The sequence below is a fragment of the Girardinichthys multiradiatus genome, chromosome 1, assembly GCF_021462225.1.
Source record: "Girardinichthys multiradiatus isolate DD_20200921_A chromosome 1, DD_fGirMul_XY1, whole genome shotgun sequence".
Classification (NCBI taxonomy): Eukaryota; Metazoa; Chordata; class Actinopteri; order Cyprinodontiformes; family Goodeidae; genus Girardinichthys; species Girardinichthys multiradiatus.
The window spans coordinates 2,735,189-2,745,103 of NC_061794.1; positions in this window are offsets into that span (position 1 = coordinate 2,735,189).

The following is a 9,915-nucleotide window of genomic DNA, read 5'->3' on the forward strand; positions in this document are numbered from 1 at the left end:
CTACATCAAATACGTATGCGATAATTTTTTTGTGTCCACAGTCGGAACTGTCATGTTGCATTTCATCCAACTTTTACACCATTGTCCTGTGTCCCACCTCGCATCCGCACAGACTTCTCTGCAGAAGAAGCAGTCACTGCTCCACGAATAACATTGTCGGCTCCCGTAGCTTAAAAACTAAACACAGATCATTTTTACTTCCATAAACTGTGAGCTGCTTTTTGATGTCTAAATTCTCCTGCTGCACATGTGGGTTGCTTTGGGGTCGTGAAACACTAGACTGCAGTCTGATGGTGGTCACAATTAAGTAGTAGTTTGAAGACCACGCAAAAAGAAAAACACTTCAGCAAAAAATCAGAATTGACCATCAAGACTTGCTGTGAATGTAGCCTAAGTAGGACCTCTCACCTGAGATAAGTTCCAGCTCTTTTCCAAGTGCATCTCAATTAGAATATTATTAAAGACTTATGTTTTCAAATGTTTTTTCAAAAAGCTATATAAATCTTACATATTTGTTTCTGCTCATCTTGGTAAATTTGGTTTACAGCCTTTAAAAACAAGAGAATAACATTTTTGGGATTATGATTCTTGATGAATGTTTATCAAGAATTATAATTAAAAATCATAATTTGAGAAAATGTATTTCTTAACCAAAAATCCTCATTTATGAATCGAAACCAGAGATGTCTTCTGGTGTTGTAATTATGGCTCAAAGCCTTTGATAATTACAATTATTAACTTCTCAGTAATAGTTGGTAACTATTATTTAGATGTCACTGTTTAATCAACCGTTTCTGCTGAAACGTGGGGAACTTTAATCTTATTTTAACTGACGAATCACTCTCACACAAAATAAACACAAACGCCTTCTCTTCATCTACATGACGTATTAAATCAACAGCCCTGATACAACCTGATCTCTGATTTAATAATCTTCACCTAATCAAACATGCAAAGTTCTACACAAAAAGGGGTAAAATATCTAATTAAACAAATAAAACAGCAGTGGGTGTGTATGTAATCAAACCAGCAGTTATGGCAAACAAATGATAATGTGATGCGGAGCGGAGTTTCAGGAAGCGACCCGCCAGAAAGTGTAGCTCAGCGGGACACGGGCGGTCATAAAACCCCCAAGCAAAGTTGTAAACTCAGCGCACACAAAGGATCATAAGCCTTTTTGGCGGCAAACCAGTAAAACATGAAGTTGGAAACAAAGGAAACGGTAGAATTTGACCATGAGGTTTTAACAGTCCAATTTTAAAATGTGCCCTGAGATTGATCTCAGGTGTTACAACAACACAGCGAAACACACACAGCTTGAAAAGCACAGCGGCTTTCAGATGTCCACAGAACATCAAAGTTTCAATAAGATGGTGCATGCATATACAATTCAGAACACATTGGACTATAAGTGGCGATTTTACATCACACTAAAACCTCCTCTACTCTGCCCAAGTTATTCCTAATAGAGAAATAAAAATAAAAGGTGGATTTTACTTGTCGTTGTCTACTCTGAGCAGAGGGAGAGGGGGAGGGAGTTCCACGCGTCCGCGGATACTCAGCAGAGCAGTCCGTTTTCTTCCTTGGTGGCCTCCGTGGCAGAAAGGTAGAAAAATTATGACGGATTGTCACCGGTCGACTGGTACAAAAACAAGAAGGAAAAATTGCGTCTCCTTGAAAACTCCATGGCTTTTTTTTGGTTACGTGTTAAATCCACGTCTTCGATCGGCAAAGTTGAAAACTTACAAGCCTTCTTATTCCTGTAAGCTTAATTCACTTAGTTTTCTCGTTGGCCAACGGAGGAGAATGAATGAAATCCACGTGGGACTTCTTCTCCAGAGGGATGCGCTTCAGTTGCTGGTCCGGTTTCCAGCCTGAAAAGCAATGGTGGGCTGTCTCATACTCTGTTATATAGTCGACGGTGGCCTCAGGGCTGCGACACCCCCGTCTTATCAGTCGCGGTGCCCGCTGGGATTTGTAGGAACAGACTATCCTGCGGTACAAAATGGCCGATGACGTTGGAAAGGAATAGTAGCGTCCAGCAACATGCAAATGTCCAATATTCAGCAAACAAGTGGTCCAACAATATTCTCTTTGGGTTTTAGGTTTGGCCAATTTGCCGCCAATCAGCACAGAGATTCCATGGTGATTAAAGATGATATTAGTTGTTTTTGGCATTATAGGCAGGTGCCAAGTCCTGCAGGAATAATAAAACCAGTATCTGCATAAAGCTTGTCAACAGAGGGAAGCATGAAGTGCTCTAAAATGTCCTGGTAAATGGCTGCTCTGACTTCCCACTTGATAACACTCGGTAAACCAGCATTATCTGATGACATGGCACCTTAAATCATCACTGACTAGAGAATCTTTAATGTCAAAAAAGTAAACTTATACTTTTGGATAGATATAATTGTAGGTGAAATGGCTTTGAAGTCAAAACACCTGCAACTCTCACAAAGTCTTTCGCAATCAGGGCTGCAACAGTATGTAAGTATACAGGTCCTTCTCAAAATATTAGCATATTGTGATAAAGTTCATTATTTTCCATAATGTCATGATGAAAATTTAACATTCATATATTTTATATTCATTGCACACTAACTGAAATATTTCAGGTCTTTTATTGTCTTAATACGGATGATTTTGGCATACAGCTCATGAAAACCCAAAATTCCTATCTCACAAAATTAGCATATCATTAAAAGGGTCTCTAAATTAGCTATGAACCTAATCATCTGAATCAACGAGTTAACTCTAAACACCTGCAAAAGATTCCTGAGGCCTTTAAAACTCCCAGCCTGGTTCATCACTCAAAACCCCAATCATGGGTAAGACTGCCGACCTGACTGCTGTCCAGAAGGCCACTATTGACACCCTCAAGCAAGAGGGTAAGACACAGAAAGAAATTTCTGAACGAATAGGCTGTTCCCAGAGTGCTGTATCAAGGCACCTCAGTGGGAAGTCTGTGGGAAGGAAAAAGTGTGGCAGAAAATGCTGCACAATGAGAAGAGGTGACCGGACCCTGAGGAAGATTGTGGAGAAGGGCCAATTCCAGACCTTGGGGGACCTGCGGAAGCAGTGGACTGAGTCTGGAGTAGAAACATCCAGAGCCACCATGCACAGACGTGTGCAGGAAATGGGCTACAGGTGCCGCATTCCCCAGGTCAAGCCACTTTTGAACCAGAAACAGCAGCAGAAGCGCCTGACCTGGGCTACAGAGAAGCAGCACTGGACTGTTGCTCAGTGGTCCAAAGTACTTTTTTCGGATGAAAGCAAATTCTGCATGTCATTCGGAAATAAAGGTGCCAGAGTCTGGAGGAAGACTGGGGAGAAGAAAATGCCAGACGTCCAGTGTCAAGTACCCACAGTCAATGATGGTCTGGGGTGCTGTGCCAGCTGCTGGTGTTGGTCCACTGTGTTTTATCAAGGGCAGGGTCAATGCAGCTAGCTATCAGGAGATTTTGGAGCACTTCATGCTTCCATCTGCTGAAAAGCTTTATGGAGATGAAGATTTCATTTTTCAGCACGACCTGGCACCTGCTCACAGTGCCAAAACCACTGGTAAATGGTTTACTGACCATGGTATCACTGTGCTCAATTGGCCTGCCAACTCTCCTGACCTGAACCCCATAGAGAATCTGTGGGATATTGTGAAGAGAACGTTGAGAGACTCAAGACCCAACACTCTGGATGAGCTAAAGGCCGCTATCGAAGCATCCTGGGCCTCCATAAGACCTCAGCAGTGCCACAAGCTGATTGCCTCCATGCCACGCCGCATTGAAGCAGTCATTTCTGCAAAAGGATTCCCAACCAAGTATTGAGTGCATAACTGTACATGATTATTTGAAGGTTGACGTTTTTTGTATTAAAAACACTTTTCTTTTATTGGTCGGATGAAATATGCAAATTTTGTGAGATAGGAATTTTGGGTTTTCATGAGCTGTATGCCAAAATCATCCGTATTAAGACAATAAAAGACCTGAAATATTTCAGTTAGTGTGCAATGAATATAAAATATATGAATGTTAAATTTTCATCATGACATTATGGAAAATAATGAACTTTATCACAATATGCTAATATTTTGAGAAGGACCTGTACAGAAGATTCTCTGTCATTCTATCTATTTTTCCAGTCAGCCTTCCTGCTCACCACAGTACAGAGACTGCTCTTGTCAAGGTGTTCAATGACATCCGCATAAATGCAGACTGTGGAAGAACCAGTGCTGGTATTATTGGACCTTACTCGAGCATTCGACACTGTTGATCACTCCATTTCATTAGAGCCCCTAGAAAACTGGGTCAGTCTTCCTGGAACAGCTCTCGATTAGTTTAAATTCTACTTGAAGGACAGGTACTTTTTTGTGTCAGTAGCTAACTTTACATCAGAGACCACGGAAATCACATGTGGCGTTCCCCAAGGATCCATCTTAGGGCCCCTTCAATATCTACATGCTCCTCCTAACCCAGATTATAATAAACAACAATGCAAGTTATCATAACTATGCAGACGACACACAGCTATACATTACGATGTCACCAGGTGACTATGAACCCATTCAAGCGCTGGGTAAATGCATAGAAGAAATCAATGCATGGATGTGCCAAATGTGGAGATATATTATGTTCGTTCGTTCGTTCGTTCGTCGTCTTCCGCTTATCCAGGACCGGGTCGCGGGGGCAGCAGACTCAGCAGAGACGCCCAGACGTCCCTCTCTCCAGACACCTCCTCCAGCTCCTCCAGGGGGAGCCCAAGGCGTTCCCAGGCCAGCCGAGAGACATAGTCCCTCCAGCGTGTCCTGGGCCGTCCCCTGGGCCTCCTCCCGGTGGGACGTGCCTGGAACACCTCCCGAGGAAGGCGTCCAGGAGCCATCCGGTATAGATGCCCGAGCCACCTCAACTGGCTCCTCTCGATGTGGAGGAGCAGCGGCTCTACTCCGAGCTCCTCCCGGATGGCCGAGCTCCTCACCCTATCTCTAAGGGAGTGCCCGGCCACCCTACGGAGGAAGCTCATTTCAGCCGCTTGTATCCGTGATCTCGTTCTTTCGGTCATGACCCAAAGTTCATGGCCATAGGTGAGGGTAGGAACGTAGACCGACCAGTAAATTGAGAGCTTTGCTTTTCGGCTAAGCTCTCTCTTCACCACAATGGACCGGCACAGCGCCCCCATTACTGTGGCAGCTGCACCGATCCGTCTGTCAATCTCCCGCTCCATTCTTCCCTCACTCGTGAACAAGACCCCGAGATACTTAAACTCCTCCACTTGAGGCAGGAACTCCCCTCCAACCTGAAGAGGACAAGCCACCCTTTTCCGGTCGAGTACCATGGCCTCGGACTTGGAGGAGCTGATCCTCATCCCAGCCGCTTCACACTCGGCTGCGAACCGCCACAGCGCATGCTGTAGGTCTTGGCTAGAGGGAGCCAGCAGGACCACGTCATCCGCAAAAAGAAGAGACGAAATCCACTGGTCCCCAAACCAGACCCCCTCCGGCCCTTGGCTGCGTTTAGAAATCCTGTCCATAAAAGTTATGAACAGGACCGGCGACAAAGGGCAGCCCTGCCGGAGTCCAACATGCACTGGGAACAGGTCCGACTTAGTGCCGGCACTGCGGACCACACTCCTGCTCCGCTCGTACAGGGACCGGATGGCCCCTAATAAAGGGCCCCCGATTCCATACTCCTGGAGCACCCCCCACAGGGCATCACGAGGGACACAGTCGAATGCCTTCTCCAGGTCCACAAAACACATGTGAACCGGTTGGGCAAACTCCCATGAACCCTCGAGCACCCTGTAGAGGGTATAGAGCTGGTCCAGTGTTCCACGGCTGGGACGAAAACCACACTGTTCCTCCTGAAGCCGAGGTTCGACTATCGGTCGGACTCTCCTCTCCAATACCCTGGCGTAGGCCTTACCAGGGAGGCTGAGGAGTGTGATCCCCCTGTAGTTGGAACACACCCTCCGGTCCCCCTTCTTATAAAGGGGGACCACCACCCCAGTCTGCCAGTCCAGAGGCACTGTCCCCGACCGCCACGCAATGTTGAAGAGGCGTGTCAACCATGACAGCCCTACAACATCCAGACACTTGAGGTACTCAGGGCGGATCTCATCCACCCCCGAAGCCTTGCCACTGCGGAGCTTTTTAACCACCTCGGTGACTTCAGCCTGGGTGATGAAAGAGTCCAACCCCGAGTCCCCAGCCTCTGTTTCCACCACGGAATGCGTGATGGCAGGATTGAGGAGATCCTCGAAGTACTCCTTCCACCGCCCGATAATGTCCTCAGTCGAGGTCAGCAGTCTCCCGCCCCCACTATAAACAGTGTTGGCAAAGCACTGCTTCCCCCTCCTGAGGCGCCAGACGGTTTGCCAGAATCGCTTCGAGGCCAACCGGTAGTCCTTCTCCATGGCCTCACCGAACTCTTCCCAGGCCCGAGTTTTTGCCTCTGCCACAGCCCGGGCCGCAGCACGCTTGGCCTCACGGTACCCGTCAGCCGCCTCAGGAGTCCCACAAGCCAACCACAGCCGATAGGACTCCTTCTTCAGCTTAACAGCATCCCTTAATGCCGGTGTCCACCACCGGGTTCTTGGATTGCCGCCATGACAGGCACCGCAGACCTTACGGCCACAGCTATGGGCAGCAGCAACGACAATAAATGCAGAGAACATGGTCCACTCGGACTCTATGTCTCCAACATCCCCCGGGATCTGGTCGAAGCTCTCCCGGAGGTGGGAGTTGAATACATCCCTGGCCGAGGGCTCCGCCAGGCATTCCCAGCAGACACCTCACTATGCGCTTGGGCCTGCCGAGCCTGTCCGGCTTTCTCCTCCTCCAGCGGATCCAACTCACCACCAGGTGATGATCAGTGGACAGCTCAGCCCCTCTCTTCACCCGAGTGTCCAAAACATGCGGCCGAAGGTCTGATGATACGACAACAAAGTCGATCATCGACCTCCTGCCTAGGGTGTCCTGGTGCCAAGTGCACTGATGGACACCCTTATGTTTGAACATGGTGTTCGTTATGGACAATCCGTGACTAGCACAGAAGTCCAATAACAAAACACCACTCGGATTCAGATCGGGGAGGCCATTCCTCCCGATCACGCCTCTCCAGGTGTCACTGTCGTTCCCCACGTGGGCGTTGAAGTCCCCCAGCAGAATAATGGGGGCACTATCCAGCACCCCCGACAGGGACGCCAAGAAGGCAGGGTACTCTGCACTACCACTCGGCCCGTAGGCTGAAATGATAGTCAGAGACCTCTCCCCAACCCGAAGGCGCAGGGATACAACCCTCTCATCCACTGGGGTAAACCCCAACATGAGACGGCTGAGCTGGGGGGCAACAAGCAAACCCACACCAGCCCGCCGCCTCTTCCCGTGGGCCACTCCAGAGTAGAAGAGAGTCCAACCCCTCTCAAGGAGATGGGTTCAAGAGCCCACGCTGTGCGTGGAGGCGAGCCCGACTATTTCTAGTCGATATCTCTCGACTTCCCGCACAAGCTCAGGCTCCTTCCCCCCCAGCGAGGTGACATTCCACGTCCATAGAGCCAGCCTAAGCATCCGGGGATCGAGCCGTTGAGGTCTCCACCTTCGTCCGCCACCCAATCCTCTTTGCACCGGTCCCTCACGGTTCCCCCTGCAGGTGGTGGGCCCACTGGGGGATGGCCTCGCGTCTCTCGTTCGGGCTTGGCCCGGCCGGGTCCCGCGAGGAGCAACCCGGCCACCAGGCGCTCTCCGACGAGTCCCGACCCCAGGCCTGGCTCCAGGGTGGGACCCCGGCTCCGCCGTACCGGGCGACGTCACTTGCCTCGATATTGTGTTCTTCATGAGGGGTTCTTGAACCATTCTTTGTCTGACCCATCACCTAGAACCTGTTTGCCATGGGAGACCCTACCAGGGGCATTTAGACAACATAGCCTCTAGGATCATTTGAGCACTCAAACACCTCCACCACGTTAAGGTGACGGTTCAAGGAGGGGGTATATATTATGTGTGTGCATTAATTAGGCCCGAGCAGGAAAACTGCAAGGGCCTATTGTAATCGCTCGAATTCTTATTCTTTCTTTATTATTATTCTTTTTTCCGGGGACTTTTGGCGGGGCAATATGGGGACGTTGCCATGCCCCAAAAGTCACCAAATTTTACCCGAAATTGTCCCCCGTGTGAAATTTTCGTTCTTTAATGTCGTCATCAGTGGGCGTGGCCTAACCACTTAGCCACGCCCCCAAACGTGAGATAGCCCGAACCGTAAGTCGTACAGATCTGAAATTTGGCACAATGCTAGAGCACTTCAAAACAAGAAAAAAAGTATCTTCGGGGTATGCCCTAAAATGCACAGGAAGTCGGCCATTTTGGGTCAAAGGCCAATTTCTGCCCGTTTTTCACTTTTACTCACCTCGAACTTTAACGAACTCCTCTAGGGATTTTGAGCTATCGGGTTCATATTTGGTCAACATGCAGTTAAGGGATGGGGGATTAAAAGTTATCAAAATTGTGAGTTTTTGGCCATGTTTAGGGGGCGTGGCCGGGCCACGAACTTGGCGTTCGCGCCGAAAGTGAAAAATTGCAATAACTTTCCCAAAAAAATTCCAAATCACAACAAAGTTGGCATGAAGGAGGACATTTGGGTTCCCGACAATCCTATGGGGTCATATGCTGACATCATCAAAGCCACGCCCCCTCAGAACAGAAAGTGACTTTTTTCATTTGGAAACAAACCCCTATGACCCTCTTGACAGAAGACAGATAACTAGTGGGTCTAACTTCGTTTGAAGCACAGTGACTTTTCATAAAAGGCCGTGGCCGTGGTGGCGCGGCAAAATCAGATGTCACGCCATGGCCATACGTTTGGCTCTAATTTCCATATAGATCATCTGATCTGCACCAAATTCAATGTGATTGATCCTTGTCCAGTCCCCAACAGAAATCTGATGACATATTTGGTGGGCGTGGCCTAAATCGTCCACAGCGCCCCCTAGAATATTTCAAAAAATCAGCCCCAAGCCATGCTTTGACCGAGGAATCTGAAATTTGGTACACCTATGTAACTTCTCAGGACCTACAAAAACTCTATTGGAGCATTGGTCCAAACCCAACAGGAAGTCGGCCATTTTGGATTGAAGTTGCCATTTTGACCCAGTTTTGACCGTTTTTAGCATGCATATCTGAGCAAACTCCTCCTACAGCTTTTGACTTACAGACTTCAAAATCACTCAGTATACTATTAAGGGACTGGGGATTAAAAGTTATCAAAAGCATTTTGATACATGAAAGCGTGTGGGCGTGGCCACGCCTCAAAATATGACTTCTCACCATAAAACACTAAATTGATATAGCTCCTACAAGGAAAGTCACAGACAAATGAAACCTTCTGGGATTGATCTGCCTCTAGCCCTCAACAATAGTCACTGATCAGATGCTGACATCATCGAAGTCCCGCCCCCTGAGAACAGAAAGTGTCCCGTTTTCCTACAGAATCAGTGTTTGATGTTCTTCACCTAATCAATGTGAAACTGTCCCAAGTAACAGATAACATGATGGTCTTAGACAGTCGCCAGTACTGACTGCTTTAGCTGGAGAGTGTGGCTATGATGGCGTGGCGTATTATGATGTCACGCCACGGCCATACGTTTGCCTCTAAATTACACATGCATGGTCCGATTAACTCCAAACTGAATATTCTTGATCTTTGTCAGCCCCCAAACAGCTCTATTGGATTACATTTCAATTTGGATCAATAGCGCCCCCTAGGACACTTCAAGGGCTATATCTCCCTCATACATCATCGGATCCACTTGAAATGTAGTATACATGATCATGAGTTAATGATGGACATTTTGACACAGTCAATTGATGATGTCGTTGTAGCCCCACCCACAAACAAACAAGTGAGTGTAGCTTCCATCTGGAAGGTCAGATTT